The following is a 24,425-nucleotide window of genomic DNA, read 5'->3' as shown; positions in this document are numbered from 1 at the left end:
TCTCACAGTTTTCTAGCAGCACATGAGCGCGCGTCGTTTAAAACTCGTTCAACCGAGGTTTTCTTATAACTGAGAACTTAAAAATTATCGAATCTTCCTCGAATTTCAAGGCACATATTTTATTTGGTATTTACTTTCAAAAGAAGAAAAATGTGAGGAGAACGTTCCTCCCTTCCCTCCCCCGAGGAACCGCCGATGGATGGATGGATGGATGATTGAATTAATTAATTAATCAATGCCAAAAAGAGAATGTATGTATCCAATGCCTACCCACTTCACTTTACGTGATTCGGGTTCAGCATATTGCGGATAGATGACAGGACTGTGACCCATTTTCTAGTTGTACACCACTTCGGCGGGCCACACTGTAGGCCTACATGATAGAATAAAACAGTAAAACTGAGAGTGAGAATGTTTTTTTTAAATACAATATTAGTAATTTTTATATTCCAAGTCCCAAAATAGGTTTTTTAACTTTCAACTTAATTCGCATAGTTCAACGAAACGTGAAACGTAAAATAAAAGTAGTACAACAAATGAAACAATGAAACTGGCAGTGAGAATTTCATTGGTTCCATATATTGGATTATGGGGTTTTAGATCTTAACTCTTAAATTAAGTACCGGTACTGTAAGTATTTTAACTTTCATACAATAGCATATTTTGTTCACTGGAACGTAAAACGTAAAATGAAATTCGCAAAAAAAATTATGAATTAAACCAAGTGTAGTTCTTCTGGACAATATCCCTTTCCTCACTCCTACTTAGCAATATAACATGAGAGGTTCAGTACGAATTACAGTCCGCGTCACCGTTTTTGGGGTGTAAAATAAGTAATGGAAATGTTACGTGCGAGTGTTTTACATTTTCCGCAGTCAGTCTGACAATTGTGTTTGGCAAATGACTTATATGACGTGTATAGGAAGTGTTGCCATTCTCAGCTGCACTAGCAACATGCTCACAAACTGAGCACTAGGACATACGCCAAAAACGCTGGCGCCAGCTGTACTAGAGAAATAGTTCGATTCCCTAGTCTTGCGTCCTGAACCTCTCGAGTTTTAGATTGGTAACAAGTAGGTGGGTGTGGATACAACATTGCACTAGAACACACAGATACCGTATGAAATAAATTTTATGTTGAAAATATTTGTGACTGCTAATTAAAATCACATTAATATTATAATCAGTGTTGTCATCGCAATTTCTTTCTTCACATACGCTCCACCCCCATATTTTGCTCCCTTGAGATACAGTATTTTACCCTCCTCTCTCTCTACTCACCCGACCATCATTTAACGGATATTTTATGCCAAAGAAGAAGTAAATAAATTGTTTTCGTTTACATTTTAATTCTAAAACAAGCTTCATTTAAAGTGTCCATGAAACTGTCACAACAGAGGCGTACATCTCTTTATTAATCCTGGAGCGTGCATCTGCAGCCCTTCAGGTTTTCCCAACCATCCATTTGGTAATTCTCTAGAAAAGCTGCACCAAAGAAACCAACATTTTTCCATTGTTTCACTGATTTGTAAACATGTGATTTTAGTTTGCAACTACAAGAGTCCACTGCAAGAATGATGGATGTCATTTGGAATACATTTTGCAGGAGAAGCAATTGAAAGTTTGAAATGCTTAGCGCTCAAAGCTTAACTGAGATTTTCCGATAATTATTGGACAATGATTATCAGTGTTAATGCCATATAACTCTCTATGTACATTCTACATGTCTTAAGCTATGCATTGACAGTCTTAATTCATTTTCGACAAGAAAGTGACATCCAACATTCTTGCAGTGGACTCTTCAAATACTTTCAGCATAAAAATAGTTTGATACCTGTACGGTACATTCTAATACAGCCCCCCACTTGTTACTAATTATTAGTATAACGTCCACACCTGTGGAGTAATGGTTAGCGCGTCTGGACGCGAAACCAGGTGACCCGGGTTCGATTCCCGGTCGGGAAAAGTTACCTGGTTGAAGTTTTTTCCGGGGTTTTCCCTCAACTCAATATGAGCAAATGCTGGGTAACTTTCGGTGCTGGAACCCGGACTCATTTCACCGGCATTATCACCTTCATCTCATTGAGACGCTAAATAACCTAAGATGTTGATAAAGTGTCGTAAAATAACTTACTAAAATACCTGTCGCATGTTATGCTGGTAGAGGGGGGGGGGGGTTACCACAGTGTTTTAGAATAAATAGGTAAGTATCAAGCGATTTTTATGTTGAAAATATTTGTGGCTGCAAACTAATATAGCCTATATCCCACAGAAGCCAGTGAAGCAAAAGAAAACTGTGCCTCCTTTAGTGTAGCTTTTCTGGGGGCGGGGGGGGGACCTTAGGAATAGCAATTCTGAGTTCAGTACAGATCTCCGTGTAAGAATATAGACCTCCATGTACAAAACTTACGCACCCATAGATTGTAGATCTATGGGTCCGATAGGACAAAACGTTCTCTTCTCCATACGATTCTTTAATAGTACATTATGCAACGAGCTTATAATGATAGTAATTAAGACGCGAGTATGTTTGTTTATGAAACGAGCGCAAGCGAGTTTCATAATTTTCATACGAGCGTCTTAATTACCATTATAGGCAAGTTTCATACGACTTTTTATGCTCGACCATATTTCTAACTTTAAATTATTCAGAAGTATTCATTTTATTTGTATCTGACTGAAGATCAGAAGTGACCTTGTGCATAGCTCGTGAATTGTGAGATGTGCGCAGACGCGAAAGTATTGATTTTTTCCGAGGAACAATAATGTCATTGACCTTGATGTAATGTAGAGAATAACATGAACTAACCTGGAAATTGATTTAGAATTAAAAACGAGATGACAAATTGAATTTATTTGAATTTTATTTACAATTAACGCTAATTATTATAGTAACAGAACATAACCTTCTGCGACAGTATTGGATTTCCAGCCTCCGTGACGTTTCCCTCGTTGTCTTCCGATTGCATTTCCGAGAATAATCGAAAACCTGAACTTTAATGAATAGGTGTACTTTAATGACATGCATTAAAGGACTGCTACCAGGTGTATAATTACTACATTTCGGCATGGTCGAGCATAAAAAACTGTAAGATCCCATACGCCGCACAGTGATTCAAAATGCAAATTTAGCGGGACAAACTAATAACTTTTCACCTACCTAACAAATTTTTTTGAAATTTTACACAGTAGTCACAGGTAGCATATATGTTTTTATACAAGCTCTCATTACGTTGGTATAAAAGGAACTAGTCCTTATAAGCAGTGAAGGAAGTGAGGCGGTATGCACCGGTATGTAATACTACCACTGGTTTCTATGGCCAGAAAACATACCGTTAGTGAAAAAGACATACCGTCACTGAAAAAAATGTGATCGGTAAACATTTGTTTACGCATTTATTCACAGCAAACAGTATTAGCAGTTTGCTTCGTAAATCTAAACCACAGCCTTCCGGAATTGTATTCAACGTGTATTTAGACACGCTTATTTGATAAGTCAACGCCTAGAATACTTAAAAGGATAGTATTTCAAGTATAGAAGGCTTGTGGTGGCCATTGTTGCCAATTTAGTGACTGTATCATTTTTGTTGTTGCACTTTTTATTAATAATTAATTAAGGGACTTTGAATCTGTAACATTATTTTAAATGATGACTCTCAATGGACATTGCAAAATAATCTAATAGCCTAAATAACTGAAGTAATTTGAAATTATTTTATTAAGAACTTTAATGTGTTGCGTAAGCTTAAAAGATTCGCTTTACTGACTGCACGAAATAGTAATATACGTTACAAGAGCGGTATGTTGACGTTTTCATGGTCGAGGAAAAGACTGAAAAAGCGAAACGTAGTTGAGCTTTTTTAATTTCCGAGAACATGAAAACAAACATACCGTACATTATTTTGTGCGAAGATCGTTTATTACATACCTGAAAGACGAATTGCTAATTAGTTGCAATGAAATCTCCATGTTGGTTTCTGTTTAATGACGGCAACTTCGGAAAACCAAAATATCTTTCTTCAACATTGTTGCTATAAAATATTTTCTGTGTTTACTATACTCCAGCAGGCCGTGATATACGTCTGTCTTTTTTTTTTCCCCCAGTCTATAAATGCGAACTTAAAACAAACGGTAAGGTTATGTAATGATTTATTTTTCATTTTAATATTTTAACAATATTATTTATATAACATATTGCAGTAATAACATCGGCATCTGGAATCTTGTTGATTTTTTCACGGCTTCCTTAATGTTACTTGCATTACAAATGCAGTAACTTTTATGGTGTTGTAGAGTTTACTTAATGTTTGCAAATATTTAAAAACAATAATTAACAGTGCAATTTAGGTGAAATTGCAGTGGTAAGTTTCCAATTTATAATTATTACTATGTTAAACGTCTCTAAAAATAATATGTTAAAAGCCTAAAGCAGTAAAATGAATGTTGCGCTTAAGCGGTAAGAAAAGGGAAAATGTTATGTGTGTTACGTTGTGAATACTGAATGTGGTATTTCACACTTACCTCGTATTGGTTCTGTGCGGAAAACAAGCAAATACGCACGATCTCGCACAAAATTAGCAACTTTTCTCCTATATAACAGATTTTTATGAAATTTTACACAATAGTTACAGATATCACATATGACCGTATGGCTGCATGATAACGCTGATTATAATTAATTAATAAAACACACGGCGCACTATAATTCTTCCCGCGACAGCTTGTTAGCATACGTACAGTATGCACTGTATTAGTAGTAATGACATAAAAATCGAAGTTTTAAAACATTCTGAACTCGACAAAACGCATAAGCCTAAGGCCAATTCACACGGGGATAGTTTACAGGAGTCAAGTGCTTGGAGCAAGTCGACTTTCCTTCAACTTTCCCCGTGTGATATGGTCGAGACAGTCAAGTTGTGACTTGGCGGTCAAGCAGAATTTGAGTTGACGACCCGTCAACTTTTGTGTCCATTTTCCCGTCACGTGACCAACTTGACTCCACCACTTCCCGCGTGTGAATGCGAACTTGTAGCAACTTGGCAAGTAGAAAGTTTGTATTTTAGGCCTATTGTCGAAGTAAATTAATAATGAGCGCCCCTAAGTGGAATTCTAACGATATCGTACAGTTTTTTGAAAGTGTATGAGAAGTATGAACTTGTATGGAATATACGTGACAAAGAATACCTCTATAAAAACAAGCGGGAATTATTATTCCAGAAACTAGTCAGTGAACTCATGAAACAAGGTTTCGAAAACATAGACGTAGAAGTGGTTAAAAAAAAGTTAAAAACCCTTAAAACAGGACTCATTCTTAGATGCTTCCTGTATTCTGCAGGACCTTCTTCAGCTAATTCTTTCAACAAGGTATTAGATGCACCGTGCATAATTCTTCTACGAATCCATTTCTTAACCCATGTTCTCTTTTCCTTTTTTTTTTTTTCAAGAATAGTTTGTAATTCATACAATACCAAGGCGCCAATTAGCTGCACACATGCTTGAATATGTGCTGGTGGCATCTTCAGTTTCACCAAACTAAAAATGCCAGTTCACTATTGATTTTTATTAACTATAACAGAATACAAGAATTCAAACACCACTACGAATACATTTTCAAGCATGCTTTCAAGTTTAATGTCTCCGTGTGATCACAAATATAGCACCAAGTTTAGAGGCTTCGAGCACTTGACTCCTGTAAACTATCCCCGTGTGACTCGGGTTTAAGGCTAATTCACACGGGGATAGTTTACAGGAGTCAAGTGCTTGGAGCAAGTCGACTTTCCTTCAACTTTCCCCGTGTGATATGGTCGAGACAGTCAAGTCGTGACTTGGCGGTCAAGCAGAATTTGAGTTGACGATCTGTCAACTTTTGTGTCCACTTTCCCGTCACGTGACCAAATTGACTCCACCACTTCCCGCGTGTGAATGCTAACTTGTAGCAACTTGGTAAGTAGAAAGTTTGTAGTTTTAGGCCTATTGTCGAAGTAAATTAATAATTATTAATAATGAGCGCCCCTAAGTGGAATTCCAACGATATCATAAAGTTTTTGGAAGTGTATGAGAAGTATGAACTTCTATGGAATGTACGTGACAAAGAATACCTCAATAAAAACAAGCGGGAATTATTATTCCAGAAACTAGTCAGTGAACTCATGAAACAAGGTTTCGAAAACATAGACGTAGAAGTGGTTCAAAAAAAGTTAAAAACCCTTAAAACAGGACTCATTCTGAGATGCTTCCTGTATTCTGCAGGACCTTCTTCAGCTAATTCTTTCAACAAGATATTACAGTTTCACCAAACTAAAAATGCCAGTTCACTATTGATTTTTATTAACTATAACAGAATACAAGAATTCAAACTCCACTACGAATACAACATTCAGCGCGCGCTTTTTTTTTCAAGCATGGTTTCAAGTTTAATGTCTCCGTGTGATCACAAATATAGCACCAAGTTTAGAGGCTTCAAGCATTTCACTCCTGTAAACTATCCCCGTGTGACTCGGGTTTTAGGCACCGCATAAAAATTTTTGGGCGCCAAGGCGACCTGCCGTCCGGCATTTGTCTACCCCTGTCTGTACCAGTACTCTACTTTGATATTGGTTTCCACGAAACTGTGATGCAACAATGTAGAAAAAGTTAAAAAATCAATTCTGTGGAACAATTCAGTAATGGTCTCGTATTCTTTTTAGAGATAAACAATATTCGCACTGTTATCGGTACCAAACACCATATTAATCTCACTATCTTTACACAATACTTCTTTTTTTACATGTAAGTTGAAATATTTCTGAAAAACCAGTCGCGTTCAGTCACAATACGACTAATTTTATTGATATATTACGACTTAATTCAACACTGTTTAACATTTTAACAAAAAGTATAACTTTTCAGTGGCTTTTCGGAGAATTCGAGGGTCACTGACTTATTAACAAAAGTGTACACATAAGAATTGACACCTCCCTTACTCTACATACATAATGCAGACTACAGTCAGTAATAGAATACAAGAAAGGCTGAGAAATAAAAAAATAACTAAATTAATAACTGACGGAAACTTAGAGCCATTCGACCAACACTACTCCCACTTTGCAAGAGCTGCGGGGGGCCAACGTGACGCCACTGCTGTTTATGTTATTTTATTTTGTATGCTTAAATCTTAAAGTATTTATGAATTTTTCTTGTCACATTTCGTAACATTACTGCAATATACACCCATACACAACAGTTAAATATAACCATACAATTTATTTTAACACAGAAACATAGTCTTACCTGTTCCTGCACAGATCTTCGCTCCTGGATGACACTTTTATGCAGAAAATCCTTTCGCGCCTCAAAACTGTCCACTCATTTACTGCCTCAGTGTCAACAAACTCTCTGTTGCTCTCTCAGGCTTGTCAAGTGTTTTAATGGGCTTTTTGCTGTCGTTAGTAGCAGCATCACCTGCTACTAACTCCATCTAGCGGGATCCAGTATCATGAAGACCTTGAGAAGATGTGCGTCATCTACTGACTGCCCGAGTTGAACGGCTCAGACGTCTAGAAAACGAGTCATTTCCACAATGTTTATATCAAAAAGTAGTGTATTATTAAATTTCTAACGGTAGGTTTCTAGAGTGATCAGATGTCATTTTTCTTCGGAACACGTTCTCCTTTTGGCGGTGGCTTTTGTGTTCTGTCTCTCTATTCTTTTAATTTCATTCAAACATTCTCAAAATGTTCAATTATGACGATAGTAATAATTTTTAAAGAATAATGTAAACAGTATTCGGGCCCCCACCACCGCAGTCATATTTGGGATCTTTCGATTCATTAACAAGCATACCCATTTGTATGTATGTATTTATTTACACTGCAAGTGGGCAAGCACCCGGTGGCAGTGGTATACACAATATAAACAATACACAATAAAATTATAAGCAATACACAATAAAATTTACAGTACACAATACAATTTTGCAACACATATACAATTTTATACACAATACAATGAGAATACACAATACAATTTAACACAATAATATTAAAACATAAATAAAATACCTAATTTTACAATACAACCTACATAATTATGTATAGGCCCTACATAAGTTTCAATAGTCTTTCACTTTACTCTCATCTCATTCCCTGTAGTGGCACTATGACGCATTTCACTGACACTTTAGCACACATTTCACTGACACTGTAGGACACATTTCATTGACGCTATAAATTATCACTGATCGGAACTATTCACTGCACTGTAATACCATAACTTCACTGACTCACCTCGCTTCACTGATACAACAGTTCAAATAAGTCAAATAATTACACCCTTATGCATACTTATAAACAGAACTACATTTAAACTAAACATTTCTAGTCTAAGGCCCTCTTACACCCTATTTTTAAATAATTTACAATTCAAACCAAGGAAGTAACTCGTCAGGCTAGATAAATACATGTCACCTTAAAAATTAAATGTTAAATGTCACCTTAATTTTAATTTGCACTTCATACACAACTTTTTAAGTTATTCTTGAATCTCCTTAAGGAAGGACAGCCCTCAAAGACCGCTGCAGGTAGGTCATTCCAATCATTTATAGTTCTATTTAAAAATGAGAATTTACCGACATCCGTTTTCTGTTTCCTACATTTGATTTTAAAATGATGATCGTTCCTACCATAGTAAGTTGGCTTTTCTAACCGAGCCGTTATGTCTACCCATGCTTTCTGACCTAGATGTGCTCTATACAATGATGTTATTCTAGTTTTCCTACGTCTGTTTTCCAAAGTTTCCCATCTAAGTTCTTTTATCGTATCGTTTCCATCTTCTCTTTTACCTTTAACAAATTTAGCCTTTTCTTCTATCGTGCAAACCATATCACTTTGATTGATTAGATTTATTTAGGCCTATTTATTTATTTATTTATTTATACTGATATACTTAAGATCATCTAGGGCCTAGGGGTTATACCAAGGTACAATATTTTTTTTTTTTTAACCGGAGGAGGTACCTGAAAGCTTATACTGCAGTTCAGCCCTCTTGTTCTGTGAATGACTGGGTTGCCGAACGGCCGTGCTCTTACTTGTACAGACCCAGAAACAAAATTTGGGCCCTCTGAATTTTGTTTCTAGTTCTGTAGGCCTACAGCACGCCGGGATATGGTGTGGATGATTGATGATGATGATGATGATTTTTTACTTGGTTATTTAACGATGCTGTATCAATTACGAGGATATTTATCGTCGATGAGATTGGTGATCGCGAGATGGTATTTAGCGAGATGAGGCTGAGAATTCGCCGTAGATTACCTGACATTTCCCTTACGGTTGGAGAAAACCTCGGAAAAACCCAACCAGGTAATCAGCCGCGCCCGAACGCAACTCCGGATCGGTAGGCAAGCGTCTTAGGGTACGTAGTACACGTTGGAGCAACGATAAAGGATAAAAGAAACGATCTAGCGACGCTTTGGTGTTATCAAAGAATCAAGTGTTCATATCGGAGCAACGAGGACGCGGGAAGCGAACATTTTGATTTATCAGTGGAAGATATTCTGTGCATCCACTTAATGAAAGAAGATATATAGGAAATATCAGCTGCTAAGTTCAAGGTTAATATAACTTAAATACGTACAAAATTAAACCAGTTTTTCATCCCAAAGACAGTATAAATTCGTTGTGTTGTGATTGGTTCTTGTGATCACATAACATATGACGAATAAATACACAACTGATCAATTTGCCAATATCTACAATAATTAATTTAATATGCCGAAATAATAATAAATCGATTAATATTCGCATATATTGATAACCATCGGTAATTATAGACTACAGATTAATATTATCTTAATCAGAGATCATATGAACGATAAGAGCGAAGAAAATAGAACTTTTCTTTTTCATCGCTTTTATCGTTACTCCAATATGCACACCTCAATGACAATGCATGCTTCAATTCCTTCTGATATAGCATCGCTGCTTCTTTTATCGTTTATCGTCGCTCCAACGTGTACGTACCCTTAGCCGACAGAGCTACGCCGGTGGCTATGATGATGATGATGATGATGATATGTGAATTAATGATGGCGAAATGAGTGCAAGGTCCAACACCAAAAGTTACCCAGCAATTCTGCTTCAATTGGTTGAGGAAAAACCCCGATATAAAATCCAAACCAGGTAACTTGTCCCAACCAGGATTTGAACCCGGGCCCTCTCGTGAAACGAGCTGTTACTTCAAAGCGGTGGAACGCGTAGGTTTATTTGCGTAAACGTTATGTTTCTGCATCCTCCTATGGCACACCCTGAGCAACAACTCTGTCGGTAAATTGGTCAACACAACTGGCTTCATATGGGTGAATGACGAACAGTCAAGTGGGTACTCGCTATTGGTTAAAAAAACAGTTATATCTCTAAACATAGACATTCATTTTGCGATTTATCTTTTTATAGTAGGTATGGGTAAGAAAGTCCCCTATAGTGGCTGAGTGGTCGAACCTTCAGCCAATCTCCCAGGCGGTCCGGGTTCGAGTCCCGGTCAGGTCTGAGATTTTTCATTGAAAAATCCATAGTGACACTTGTGGCGGATTTTCCTCGGGGTTCTCCCGTTTCCCCATATTAGACATCTACATCATCCCGTCATCATTTCTCCATTTCGTCATCATTCCATAGCATTCCTCGATCATCGGCTGGCGACGCACGGAGGGGGCTGGCCTAGGAACGAACGGGGTTGCTTGCTCGAAACCTGAGTATAACTCGATCGAAACGAGTAGAGACGCGGGCGTAATGTGAACGTGAACTATCGCGATGAAGCTATATCACGGTCGACTCTGGTATAAGGTCGGATAACAGAACCAAAGAGCGTATTCCGAATCTCACCGGTGAGCAATCCGATGGCATCACGATGTTCCGAATTCCACCGATGACGTCATTGATGCTCCACCGGTGTCGCACCGGTGCCATCAACTTGCAGAGGTGGTGGCAGTCTCCATCAGTGAATCTGATTGGTTCTTGTATAGGGGCGGGAATTAGCAGACGAATAACATCGTGCACTGTTGTGTCATGGCGGTGTGCTCTGCTGTATTGTTTGTAATGAGCACAACGTAAAAATAATATGTTAATGACTTATGAGCGAACATGTCAACGGACCAGTTATTACTACTGGTTCAAGAAATAAATTGTTTATGCTATCTTTTCTTTGAACGAGATGGGAGTACGAAAATTTCGCAAAATTTTGCTAGCGTAGCACAGAAAACAACTTGTACAGTCGCCATGACAGCATCGATCCTTCCAGCAGTTTTGTTCCTTATTTCGCTGCAACGTGACGTCATTGATGCCACCGGTCCGGTGAGATTCGGAATACGCTGAAAGCTACTAGAGTCGACCGTGCGCTATACGAATGCAGGAGAAGTACAAGTGGCGCTCCGGGCTGCAGGACTCCACTGGCCTTGGTGGAGTAATACGCAGCGAACCTTAATGTAAACGACATTTTATACAAGTTGAGAGGATGTGAAGGCATTTCTTTCCCCTTCTACTTGCCCTGGATCCGTCAGTATAACATACCGGTAGCTGTTACCTCTTATACCTGCAGCCCCAAGTTGTACACACAAGAAAATAAAATATTAAATAAAGTACATAAATGGATATAAAATACAGTGACACAGATGTTTGACAATTACATGTTTCAGTATATTTTAGTGCCGTTTTTACAAAATATTCAACTAATAATTAATTAAATAAAGGGATGTTAGTTTGTATTATGAAGTCAGGGGGGAGTGACACAATGCAGATTGTTCCGTCGTTTATGCTGTAGAGTAGCAACTAGCAGTGAAGAAAACATTTATCTTCTGCTGTCAGTAGCTTTTTAATGTGCCAGTTGATGTAAACAACAATAAAATGAAATATTAACGCTTAGTATAGATTTTCGAAATATAGATTACCGGTAAACGTTTTCAATAATAAGAATTTTCACTATGTTCAAAGTCAATTAGTCGAACGTTAGTGAGACGGACAGTAGCATCTTCCCCTTCACGGATGGTAAAGAGTGTGAGTAGAGGGGAAAGCCTATCAACCAAACTGAAATGGGGATTAGTCAGCCGGTGTAGGTTTCGGAATGCGCCTAGCTTGAGGGTTAGCGCAATAGTGCAGTAAACAAGAGCCCCTGTATATATGCTACTCGTGGACAGTCGTGCGAAATTGTTGCCTACATACAGATGGACTCCCATCAAGACTCGCTCCAAATTTTAATTCCATATTTCTGTATATACACAAAAATTGTATTTTGTTACTTTGTTATTTAATGACGCTATATCAAGTACTCAGTTATGAATAGGAGGCGGATGTTGATCAAAAGTCACCTTATTTTTCACATTAGGACGATGCCTATTAATATAGAAATCCTTTCTATGTTAATATCAACTTAAAAAAGTAATTTCTTATATTGCATTTTTTGACGATTTCAACTAATAGGTCATTTTTATATTTTATTCGGCATTTTTTGTCATTTTTAATACTTTGAAGAACTTTCAGATCATTTAGGATGCATTTTACTTTCTTATTTACCGATAGGTCTGTTAGATCATTTTCTAACCAAATAGGTCAGTAGTACTGTAATTACCTACTGAATAAGTGAATAACAGCGAAGTTTGAGTTTTATAGTTTGGAACAGACTCTAAAGTCCATCCCTCATTCCACTGAAGGCTTCACCTCACACAACGGAAGTAATATAAAATGCTTGACAGCAGCTTAGTTTAAGTGAGGGCCTTGACTGCTACTGTTCTTATGTCGGTACGAGGGTGTCTTTAGAATTTATCTTTGGAAGGGGGGAAACTTTCACCATGTCCTGGACAGGACGTTGTGTCCTCAACATGGTTCGGAAGGAATATCTACTGTAGTAGACAGTATTTTTAACACAAAGATTGCAAGAATGCACGCTGCGCCCACAATTTGGTTTGTCATTCACACTCCCTCATCTGGAAGATTTGGTAATAAAAGTGAAGGAGGGGACGGAGAATGAAGGCACTGACATCGACCACCCCTGATTGAAACACACTGTAAACTCTCATTAAAATCTATAGTTTTCCCTTAAAACCTTCATTTTTTTTGCATGTTCTTTTCCTTTATTTTAGCCAAATTTCAGGAAGTTGCCTCCTCTCTCCGAGATTTGCAGGGCAGTCATTGAAACAAGGTGACTTATTTTTAAGAAGTCGAGGTGCGAGTACGGTAAATAATATTTAAATGTCATTTTATTTTAATTTTATGTAATTTTTCCATTAGTTTAAGGGCAGTTTAATGATCATTGTAAGTAGATTTTTAGGTAATCAACATCCTCCCCCTAGTTATGAAATTGACGACAGTGAGATTATATTTGGCGAGAAGAAACCGAGGTTTCGCCGTAGATTACCTGACATCCGTCTTACGTTTGGGGAAAACGTCGAAGAAAATCCAACCAGGTAATCACTCCAAGTGGGAATCGAGCTCAACTTCGGATCAGAAGGCAAACGCGCTACCGCCTGAGCTACGCCGGTGGATCACAAAAATTTTAAATCAGTAGTTAAGAATATTTAAGAATTACAATACAAGAGAGAGTAAAGTATTTTAAAATTTCATTAAATTGATATTACTGTTTATAGTTTCTTTCCTTGAACTATTAATAAGAAAATTACATAGGCTAACAGTTATTTACGTAACTATTACAGAAAATTATAATTTTCCATACGAATGAGATGTTTACGGAATTTCCAAACGAGTACGGGAGAGAGACTTTCCGTAATTAATAGCCTACGTATAGGCCATTCGGTAGCTCGTGAAACCTACCCGTGCGTCAGGGGAAGAAGAAAGTGGACTGAGAAGCTTCCCTCTCTCACTACGCTTCTACTCGAAGCAAGTGAGCTCACTTACCCCCATCATAAACTTCTTACTATATGCTACGGCGCACACAAGCATTTGATTTCACGAATGATCTGGGCTTTACATTATTTTTAGTGCATCTGCATGTAACACATATTATTAATTATTAATATTTTGGAAATGAAAGATCAATACACCTACATTTTGGTAATACTCATAGGCCTACGTCATATGTATACTTCCGTAGCTAACGAGAAAGAGAGGCTACGGCGCGAATCGGAGTCACATGATTATCTCGGTCTATCACGGCCATCGTGACCAGCGTTGCCAACCTTGAGACAAAATACAACAAACAACTTACACTATCATCTATTAAAATACATTAACACTCCCTACCTGTAAAAATTAATTTAAAGAATAAAAATAATTATCAATAAGCCATTTGTAATGCCTTCTTGAAATTTATAAAGGTAATATTGGAAGACTCCTGCGGTAATTAGGTGATGACAATCGAGTTGTAGGCTGTAAGGTTTTAGATTTTGACAATCTGACATTCGGTTCCACAGGATGATAGTTTTGCCTTGTAGGGTAACTCTGATCACTTTGTACAAAGGTATAATTATTGAGATTCTTTTTAATATTCAATAGACGTCTAAATATGCAAACATTAACAATGGTTAAAATATCTTCCTTTCTAAATAGTGGTTTACAATGAGCATCGTATGTCGATCCAGCCAAAATACGAATTGCTTTCTTTTGCAATTTAAGAACTTTAGGTAGGCCTACATCATTTCCATTATCCAAAACTGTAATACCGTATGTTAAAATGCTATTAAGTTAAGAACTCAGGACTGTTTTATAATCTAGTATTCACAGCCTCCCGCCTATAAGCACATTATAACTTTTGTGTATTGTATAATTAGTTCATGCCAACTGCAAAGATTAAAAATACATCAACAATGGGACAGTTTTGAAATTCCAATATGCCTGGGTTAAATCCTAAATCTCTCCGCAGTACATACGAAGAGAAGGCACATGTCATTGTTGATAGTGATTCGTCCGTCGGACGGGGACGTTAAGCCTGGCGGCCCCCTTGGTGTTATTCGACAGGAGTAGGCTACGTGCCGGCACCGGGGTTCCCCTTCTCCCTTCCTCATCATCACCTCTCATTCCATACACTACATTTACACGAACACTTACACCCTAGAACAAGACAGTCCACACCTGTGGAGTAACGGTCAGCGCGACTGGCCGCGAAACCAGGTGGCCCGGGTTAGAATCCCGGTCGGGGGAAGTTACCTAGTTGAGGTTTTTTCCGGGGTTTTCCCTCAATCCAATATGAGCAAATGCTGGGTAACTTTCGGTGATGGACGCCGGACTCATTTCACCGGCATTATCACCTTCATTTCATTCAGACGCTAAATAATCTGAGCTGTTGATACAGCGTCGTAAAATAACCCAATTAAAAAAAAAAAAGAAAAAAAAAACAAGACATAATACTCCACAAATACACATCATGTACAGCGTGGCCCGCCGAAGTGGTGTGCAACTAGAAAAAGGAGTCACAGTCCTGCCATCTATCCGCAATATGCGGAACCCGAACCACGTAAAGTGAAGTAGATAGGCATTGGATACATACATACATCTATTTTTTTCTAACCAAACGGACTCTCTAAATTTCAGGTATTTAATCAGTAAGTTGACAATGTTTGCATACAACAGATGTTATTTTGTCTTGAAAGACACGAGCTATGACAACAATAAGAGAGTTATGAGCTTGAATTCTGCGACGCACACGTGCGACAATATCTTGACTGGTACGGTAGTCTATATTACAATAATGACGACCTTACTCTCCCTTCCATAATTAGTTAATTACCTAGTATTAGGATATTATAATTATACAAAATAAATGTAATAAACGCTTGCGTCATATACACCAGTGTAGGCCTAGTAATTTCTCAAATTTCCTCAGCTCGAGTACGCAGAAAAAATGCTATTTCAAAAATTTACTGCCACTTAAGACTTGGCGCCACAGATCATAGTCCATATTGTATAAATATCTATATTATAATCTTGAACATCATTTTTTCCGTGGAGTACAGACCATAGGCGAAGAGAGAACCGTTTCCTTAGGGGGGCAAAATAAAATCATAGAATCCCGATATAACGGGGCTATGGAAGACATCATTTATCTCCTCCCCCCGTTGTAGCTTGACCGTGGTACAGTATATCGGAATATGATCATTTAATAAAGGTATTTTTGGGGGCGTGTTTCTTACAGTGTTACATCCATATCCGCGATGTTTCGGACAGAGTTGTATGGGGCTCGAACTGTAGGTCTACTACAAATTATAACAGGGCACGACTTAAAACAATCTCCCTCTTTTTCTTTCTGATACAGAAACACATGCATACATCAATAAAACTACGTAACAGTGCTAACAGAAACTCTTTCGTATGATGTTTACCTTCCTGAAGATATCATATTAAAATGTAAACTCTAATTATTTTATTTAATCTCGTCTAAGTTTACACTTCATACCATGATCACTTTTCTTTTTCTGCATTGTTGTGCAGTATGTTATTCATATTTCTCCAAGTGGCAGCCTGAACACCTGCAGACTTCTAACACATGAGTACAGGCTGTTACAGAAGAAACATTACAGTGCTTCTATTCCTCAAATATGAGGTATAGCAATTCTTATACATTCAAAAATTTAAAATAAATGTTACAGTCCAGACACATGATCTGAAGACATTAATTCAACAATTTAAGAATAGAAACTTAATCATAAACAAAAGCAAAAAAAGATCTTTTGAATTCAATATTTTCTAACGTTAATAGAAAAAAAAAAGAGTTGAGACAAGTTTGGGGGGGGGGGACAGTGCCCCCGATGCCCCTCCCCGTAACTCCGCCTATGGTACAGACTTACTGTAACGATAATTTAACCCGCAAAATGCGTATTTTCAATACTTAGATTACCGGTACCTACCTTACAAAAAAAAAAAAAAAAAAAAAAAAAAAATTTACACACACGCCTCCCAAAAATTTCAGTCTGCAGCCGCCAGTGTTATGTAAGTGTCCCAGCCATTTCACTCTTTTGAGATTAATATCAGTAATACTGATACCTCTGTACAATGTTGTAAGTTGCGTGAGAAGAAATTTTCATCCAATAATGAAGTTATGCAGTCCGTAAACCAATGGTTTGCAGTTGGACAACCTTTCTTACAGGAAGCTGTGGAAATGTTGGAGCATCCCTGGGAGAAGTGGATCAATATACTCTACTAGATTAGCTAAATAACTATGTGGAAAAATGAGGTAAGATTAATTTTTTTCGACTACAGAACTACAGCATAGGGATCAAGTCTCGTAATTCGCCGGTCCCCTTGGTCACGTGTGTACATATATATATATATATATATATATATATATGTAGGTTCACATACTGTAATTTTCTCAGTATTTTTCTTTCCCAAGTGTTAAGCGTTTTAATTGCTCGGTCAGGTAAGAATTACATTGAATTTAACTTGGGGTTAGAATGTAGACACCTCTATAATAATAATAATAATAATAATAATAATAATAATAATAATAATAATAATAACAATAACAATAACAATAACAACAATAATAACAATAATAATAACAATATATATTTTTTATTTTATTTATTGATATTTATGTGCTGGAAACAGCCATTGGCCAATAAAAGTCCAGCACAGTGATACAATTAATACAATAAAATGAACAACTATGGTAAAACTTAAATAATTGAGATAATAACAACAAATTGAAGAATAAAGATTACAATGATTAATTTACAAGAATTAATACTATTATATTTTATGGAAAGGAGTTGATTCTCACAAAACGTATTACCAATTTGTGTAGAAAGATTATGCAAATAATATTAAGCAAAAACATTGCCATGTTCTAATACTTGTATCAGCGGTGACCAAAGCGGGTGTCGTGATTAGGCCTACATCGTGTAATCACAGACATTCAAACGGGTACGAGGAGTTTCCTGTACATTGCTGTGTGTTTCATTCACGTACTGAAGGCAAGCAATGGCGGTATCATGCCGCTCTAAAACTCTGTCTCTACAAGCAGTAAGAGGTGGTTTCGTAAAGAATGAGAAGGAGAACTTTTTTGTTGTTCTGTCGAAGAAAATGTAATATGTTTACTTTGCTCAACAGTTCAATTAGGAATATATAGAAACATTAATTACCACGCTGAATAACGTATTATTATTATTATATTATTATTATTATTATTATTATTATTATTATTATTATTATTGACCGCTAAGTATGTGTTTCTATAATTCTTCTGTACGTGCATGAATATTAGATCTTCTCCCTACAAAGATTAAATTATTAGGTTTTATCTCAATTTTAATCTTCTTAATCTTTAGATGAGGATAAGTATTTATTAGTTATTCATTTAATAATAATATTGTCGAAGAACTATTCAATATTAAGTGCCGACGAATTGTTAAATGCCAGGAATTGATATACAGTAAGTTTTAAATCATAGCCAGGAAAAGAAAGAAGACATAAATAAATGTAAGGAAGTCAGCTACCTAATGGGGTTTGAAATATCGCGTGCTCTAAAACCTTTTAATAGAGTAGAATTTATCAAAAGAGTAATGATTAAAATAGCTTAAATAACTTGTTCATAAGAAGTTTTTAATTTTTAAATACTACGAATTTCTCGACCAAGTATCGAGAGGAGAATTCAAAAAATTCCTAATTATATTCAAGAGGAAGTTAAAAAAAGAAGCAAGAAAAATCGTATATTATTCACTGGCTCTTGATGACAGCAGTGACATTACTGATACAGCAAAGCTTGAGATTTTTATCCGCGGGATTGATCAAGATGTTAGTACAGGAACCACCACTGGTTGTAGTTTTCATGCCAAGTACCTTTCCTCCGTCTCCTTACTTCATAGACTGTCTGTCGCATGTAATCACTGCAGTTCGAGTTTTGGTCACCCCTGACTTGTATACATTGAATGGAACGAAATTGCCTACCTGTATGTTAGCATTTTTAATATATCTGGAGACCGGAGATAAAGATTTAGAATTTCTAATATAGAAGAACTTCCTTCATAAGAATACGAAAGCTAACACTATTTAAGAAATATTGACAATTAATGTCACCTTTAAGGACCTTACATAAAAATAAGTAACCGAGATCATGACGTCTAGCATACACGCTTCGACATTTAAAGTACTCGCATTTTTTTCATAGTTATACCCGGCGTTATTAGGCAGAAATATTGATATTGAAAATAATAATAATAATAATAATAATAATAATAATAATAATAATAATAATAATAATAATAATAATAATTTTCTGTTGCTCGAATCAAGCGTGTGTAGTGGATGGATAATATTCTCCTTCGTGAATACTTAATCCGACCTGAACGCGGGCTATGGACTCTATATTCATAAATGTTGATTTTGTGAGCCGAAAAATTCAATAATAACTTGTATTATTTTTAATCATACTAAAACTTCTCTTAGTCGTAAGTTCACTATAGATATTAATACTGTACGAGTAATTCCCGAGATATAGGCCTATAGCAATGATATGCATAAGATTGTCATAAATTACTATTGACAGTGTCCGGTGAGTGATTATAATGATCAGACCATACCAGAAGGGCATGTTGGCGCCTTTTAAAAAATCATTTGGTAGAGATAAAGTTAGGTTATTGATACTGTCTAGAAGCAACGAGCTACTACCGGTATGTTATAGTCTAAATCATATATACCCTAGGGTTATAGTCTATAGCAGTGGTAGTCAGCACTTGCTAAAATGGGTAAAGGGTAAGCGGAGCAACATGATTTGCCCCGTCGTGCAGCAGGAAGAGGTAGAGAGCATACCCGCCAGCAGCCACGAATGAACACTGATGCTGTAGGTAGAAACACATTATTGACACGGCACGGAATGTGATTTCCTGTGCTGTCACGTTCTGCATTCAATGTATGGTATTCGTTTTCTCCATTTATTTACGTTGCTTAGAATCACACTATTCCCACGCCACGGACGCCACGTCCTCTTCAGTGCAGCACTCGTTCCATCACGTTTAGATTTTCTGTTGCACCGGACATCGGTGGATGGTGGAGAGCACGTGCTGTTTCATTACGGAGTAATACATGATTGAAAAAGTAAGGCAACATGAATTTTTGTATAATTTTATTATCTGTAACATGAGAAACAAAGAATGGGAAGAAATAGGAAGAGATTTAAATATGAGCGGTGAATACTATAATTATGCCAATTTATCCAGTGTTAGTAACTAAATCATCGACTGAACTAAACTTTTTATTTCCATTATTATTTTTTTTCCTCGTTGTTGGTAACTCTATAGCATCTATGAGATCCTTTATTTTATTCATTCTAAAGTGCATATGAAAACGTTGCTCCAGCTGTTTAAACAAGGTGTGAAATTCACCAAATTCCTCCCGTTTCAAGTTTATGTCATGCACCCACTTCCGACACTTTTTTTCCTGAATGATAATAGCCGAAGCCGCATTTTCGATGTCTTCTTTAAACTCTGAAGAACTGCGGGATCTACTAATCCATTCACCTTCCATCTGTGCTACAGAAAATCTACTCAATAAAAGAGCGACTGAACTAATTGTAAGTATGAAGTGACATGGCGTGGCAATAATGTGCACACAATGCAGCACAGCACGTGCTTTCCAATTTATATGATCTCACAGGAGAACACATGCCGTGGCAATAGTGTGATTCCAAGAGACCTGCGAGACGCTAGCCCGAAAGTGCACAGAGTTGACGACCGCTGGTCTATAGAACAGCTAGCTTGGCACGAAGGGCTTACAGAGATCTGGGTGGTACCAAGACGAAATACGGCAGCTACTTTTTAAGGGACCTCCAGTATGTCGTTTCATGTGATTTTAATGTTATTTACGAACATAACAGGGCGAGTAAACAACGTAAAAATATGCCTCTTGTATATTCTGTACAGTTGTAAAAAAAAAAAAAAAAAGTGGCCGCACTCGTGAAAAGCGAATATTTTCCAAGTCCAATTCAGATTACGGTGATGTTATACGATGTTCGCGCTTGTAGAAGCAGTTACGGAACTATGGAGTCATTCAATATCTGCGTCTCATATAATAGCATAGAGTGCTCACTTAATGAATCGAAGGTTGTGAATTCGAGCCTTATTGAAATTATCATTTTATTTTGTTATCATTCTTTAGCGATATAAATAATATTCAAGTTATCATTTATATTCTGTTATAGTTCTTTAGTGATGTAAATAATATTCAAATTACCATTTATATTCTGTTATAGTTCTTCAGCGTTATAAATAATATTCAAGTATTCATTTATATTCTATATCGTTATTTAGCGATATAAATAATATTTAAGTTACCGGTATTATTTATATTCTGTTATCATTCTTTACCGATATAAATAATATTCAAGTTATCATTTATATCCTGTTATGTTCTCTAGCGATATAAATAACAAATTTAATGTTAGATTTTGAAAAGTACACTTGCATAATACTAGTGTTTTTTTTTCTTGTTAAATTATTACATTATACTATCCTCTAATACAATAAAATGAAAAGGAACAACAGGAATTTGAGCCTGAAACGTTGACATCTGAATTCAGATGTTCTTCCAACTGAGTCACGGGGATACAAGTAAAGAAACATAATAATATGCAAAAAATTGGCCCAATCCCCCTCCAAGACATCCTGATGATTTGTGGAAGCTCGTTCAGGACATGTCCACTCGACTGTAAAATGTGATCGAGACTGGAGGAAGATGGACTAAATATTGAATCGTGGCTTTTGGTTTGGCTTTTTAACTTTTGTTTGAATTTTCTAGGCAGACGCCAGTATGCTTGTTTTGTTTATACCACAAAAGATACACATTATTTTAATGTATCGAAGTAGGCCTACATATGATATTTCTCCGTTCCATTACTCTTTCATCATACCACAAGAGATAGTTTTGTTCAGTATAAAATTTTTCTTTCTTTCTTTCTTTCCATTTGCAGCCATAATGTCATAATAAATAATGATAAAGTCATGGCATGAAGCATTCATGAACCTGATGTTAATTAGGCCTACTACAAACAGTCATAAAAGAGACAGCACCAATATTTTCTCTAATTCTTAAAAAAAAAAAAAATATATATATATAAAAAGTACTGGGTGGTGTTCGAACGCACAGCCTCACAAATACCAGCCCGGAATGCTACCATTATGCTACAAGTGTAACACATGGAATACTTTAATTATAACTGTATATAGCAGACATCATGGTCCAACAACATGTAACATTGCCTGTCTCCGAATTATAGCGGAGATACCCGAAATGAACTTAATATCTAGAGAGCGGCCAGTTTTTCTTTTAACAGCTGTACATAACTGCACAAACAGATGAAAATGTGCAAAGTATATAGCCTATTTCAAGTAAATTTTGTCAAGTTAAGTACTTAGATTTGTTAATTAGCAGCATTTTGTTGCATGTGTAAATTTGTAACAAAATCCAGCACAGCCTACAGTATGTATGGCATTTTTTTTCTTTTCTTGTAGGTTCCCTTTGAAAAATAAGGAACAGATGAAACGGTCGGTAACAAAATATGAAGAGAGATAAATAGTATCCTAGAAAACATGGCTTTTCGTGTTCAGGACATTTTGACGTTGATGAAGATTATATTGGAAGATTCCATGCGTGTTGAACCATGTTGCATAATAAATAGGTTATACAAAAAAACAAAGCCATTTGTAAGTAAGTATACAAAAAACTACTTGTAAAAGCCCTACGTAAAAGAACCACATGTGTATAGCTGTTACACACTGCCACAATCTTAACACTGACAATTATTTACGGATTTTTAATGAGTTACATGCCTGAAGTATGATATTTCAGTAGTTTCATTATTCAAATTTTTAAATTAAATGAACATAGGCTACAAAAGGCATGTTCTTACCTCCTGTAATCTGTATTTTTTAATTCTTCTTTTATCACTCCATTAAAAATTTCATTGAAAGTGACTGGCAGTAATATGGCTGCATGCAATTCAGGTTCCCTCCATTCAGAGGACTCTAAATTGCAGGTTTATACTGTATGTAAACATATGTTTGGTAGTTTTAAAGTTTCTTTTTTGTAGATGTGTAGGTTTTTCTGTTCTATGTATGTTCATCCTTTATACCGGTACTCTTAAGTATTTGTAATGCTGAATGTGTTTAATTGCAGTGTTTGTTATCATCGTTTTTGACGAAGGAGGGGCCCGAAAGCTTGCACTGCAGCCTGAGGCTTATTGTGCTTACAACTCCTATTCTGTGAATAATTTTGTCGCCAGATGACGCGCTCTTGTAGAAATACAGCATGCGCACTGTGAACTAATCCATGCTATGGTGATAATGATAATGACGCTGAAATGAGTCCGAGATCCAACAATGAAAGTCACCGAACAATTCTGCTTCAATTAGTTGAGGGAAAACTTAGGAAAAAAATCCAATCACGTAACTTGTCCCAACCAAGATTTGAACCCAGGCCCGCTTGTTTCACAGTCAGACATGCTAACTGCTAACGTTACTCCTCAGGGGTGGATTATTAATTATTTGTAACTGTTTGAAAGTGTTGATTTTCCTTTTATTGAATTTATAATTAAGTATGTTCTTTAAAAAACTTGTACGTTTTTGAGTGAATAAAATAATTCTGTACTATTCTTTATTTCTGCTCTTTATGACCTTACCACTTAGAGCAGAAGAAAATGAACTATATCTCATAAGAAGTATTTTGGAGACAAAGGTTAAACTAAATAAGTGGTTCACAAGCAATGGATAATTTGTATAAACAAAAGCCGCCCTAAATAAGGGTTCGATAGATCGGCCTACTAATCAATTCATAAAGAATAATAAGTAAACAAAACAATTAATATGGATAAAACCATTATAATTCAATTTCATATCTTATTAAAATCTAATGGCAATACAATATTAAAACATTATTTCGACACTGGCATTAAAAAATTCTCCAAAACTCTTGGGTAGACCCTATTGTTGTTGATAGTATTTTGAAGTGGAAGGTATAGAAAGAACACACACAGTTTATTGTAAAAAAAACTAAATAAAGCGTCTTTTGATCTGTCATATCCGGTGTCTTTGCCCCTTTTGGGGATGAGTTTGTGTTATGTAGTGTGGAGTGTAGTGTGTACTGCTCCCAAGCCAAAACTAGTCAAGTAAACTTAGTTCTTTAACACGTGAAAGTAATATATATCGGTACCTACAGTATTATATTTTTTTATCCCTTAGTAATACTGTGTTAAAAGTTGTGTAATGAAGATGTATGTTCTATTTTGTCTAATTCTTGTTTAAGGGCAGAGGGTTACGAAAGCATTCAAAATTATGGCAAAACATGCAGTAACACTTTTGACAATATCTACAAGATTTTTGATAGCCATCCATAAATCCTGCCACTGAATCTTGAAAGAATGATAAATTGAATGGCTTATAGTTCACTTAGTTTAGATTATTAATTTGTCGTTTACAATTTGTTTAATTTTTGCAACAAATCGAAAATATACTTGAACAT

At 36.2% G+C, this 24,425-nt stretch overlaps 1 protein-coding gene across 2 annotated transcripts in view; it reads right to left on the bottom strand.

The window, feature by feature from the left end:
• The window catches only part of LOC138698368 (caspase-1-like), a 359,132-nt gene that overhangs the window by 118,043 nt on the left and 216,664 nt on the right, over positions 1 to 24,425 (bottom strand). Inside the window, exon 1 of one of the 2 annotated variants that reach the window (XM_069824234.1) lies at positions 7,270 to 7,422. The exons of the other annotated variant lie outside the window; for it this stretch is intronic. The gene's annotated coding sequence lies outside the window, so the exon portion shown is untranslated. Of the gene's footprint in view, positions 1 to 7,269; positions 7,423 to 24,425 lie in introns of those variants that run through there. 2 annotated transcript variants of the gene reach the window in all.

The sequence above is a fragment of the Periplaneta americana genome, chromosome 4, assembly GCF_040183065.1.
Source record: "Periplaneta americana isolate PAMFEO1 chromosome 4, P.americana_PAMFEO1_priV1, whole genome shotgun sequence".
Classification (NCBI taxonomy): domain Eukaryota; kingdom Metazoa; phylum Arthropoda; class Insecta; order Blattodea; family Blattidae; genus Periplaneta; species Periplaneta americana.
Note: the sequence above shows the minus strand (reverse complement) of the source record. Positions and strands in the feature narration are given on the sequence as shown.